General features: G+C 40.7%; 1 protein-coding gene across 1 annotated transcript in view; it reads left to right on the plus strand.

Annotated features, from left to right (window-relative positions):
- LOC101855312 (melatonin-related receptor) overlaps nucleotides 1-1,279 on the plus strand; it is an 11,838-nt gene that overhangs the window by 5,269 nt on the left and 5,290 nt on the right. The gene's annotated exons all lie outside the window — the stretch shown is intronic.

Here is a 1,279-nt window from a genome sequence, read left to right on the forward strand (position 1 = left end):
TCACAAACTTCACGCATATATACACCATTATGAGTGATCCTAACATTAACATTGAATACCTTGGGGAGGGGTGGGGGGGGGGCTTTTTCACAGACCAGTCCTCTCATCATAAAACTTTCCTCTGCCCCTGAAAAACACACCAAAAAATAAATCCAGACGTCAAAATCCAGGACAACACCAAAACAATCAGAAAACAAAATAAAAACAATAAAAACATAACAATACTAAACAGATACACACAGGAACCCAGAAACAATGCAGCAAAAGCAGACAAACAAAGAAAACCAAGAAAAACGACAGTCAATAACAATGAGAATCACAAAGTCTCTCATGAGTCGAACTCAAAGCCCCAAAGACAGAACGTGTCTCTAAGAAAAATATAAGAAAAGCCTTCAATGACAGCAGATACGATAAATAATTGTTTTAGTTTAGTTTTACTAAGAGCTGTACTGCAGTTTTAGCACATACTCATAGATCATTATACGTGCCGTGGATTAGAGATGTTACAAGAGGGTAGCACAAAAAAAGGAGCAGAGATCAGGACGATAGATGGTTGGTTGGAAAGAAGAAACAAACCATACCACAGCATCTGCCAACCACCTACACATTTTGAAATCCAATATGGCGAACATAAAGAGAGAATTCCGTGTGCCAAATCGCACAACATGTTTGCTATATTACCTCACTATATTAAATTCTTGGAACGAGTCAAATTTCGAAGTTATAGCCTGCAACTCAGCTATTCAGTGAGTACAGGCTAGGACTACACCATGACTTTGAGATAAAAAGATGACCAATTGGAGGAGGAGGAGACCGCCCGTTATTCCACGGCCCAGCGCCGTGTAGATTAGCCATAATGGCCAAACTGAGACACAACCAGAGGCAACGTGACCCAACGGGAAAACGTGCCGGGAACCTCGGAGACTTTATAAGTTCAACTCTCAGGGGAAAATAAAAAAACAAAGATTTGGACAAAGGGAAGAATCAGGAAACATGATCACCTCGTGAAAAGACACCCAACTGTGATCTTCTTTGGCGGTGTTCCTAACTTAATTTGCCCGTTGTCTTCAACTCGTAATGTTCGGTAATTAAACTGTTATATAATGCCACGACAGTGCGGTAGTGGTCTTGTAAAAAGTTTCTCGCCTCAAACATAATCAACAGTTCTTAGTACTCAGTCTCCTTGCGAATAAAATTAATGTTTGCTCTCTCTCTCTCTCTCTCTCTCTCTCTCTCTCTCTCTCTCTCTCTCTCTCTCTCTCTCTCTCTCTCTCACAAA

The sequence above is a fragment of the Aplysia californica genome, unplaced genomic scaffold, assembly GCF_000002075.1.
Source record: "Aplysia californica isolate F4 #8 unplaced genomic scaffold, AplCal3.0 scaffold00021, whole genome shotgun sequence".
NCBI classification, from domain to species: Eukaryota; Metazoa; Mollusca; class Gastropoda; order Aplysiida; family Aplysiidae; genus Aplysia; species Aplysia californica.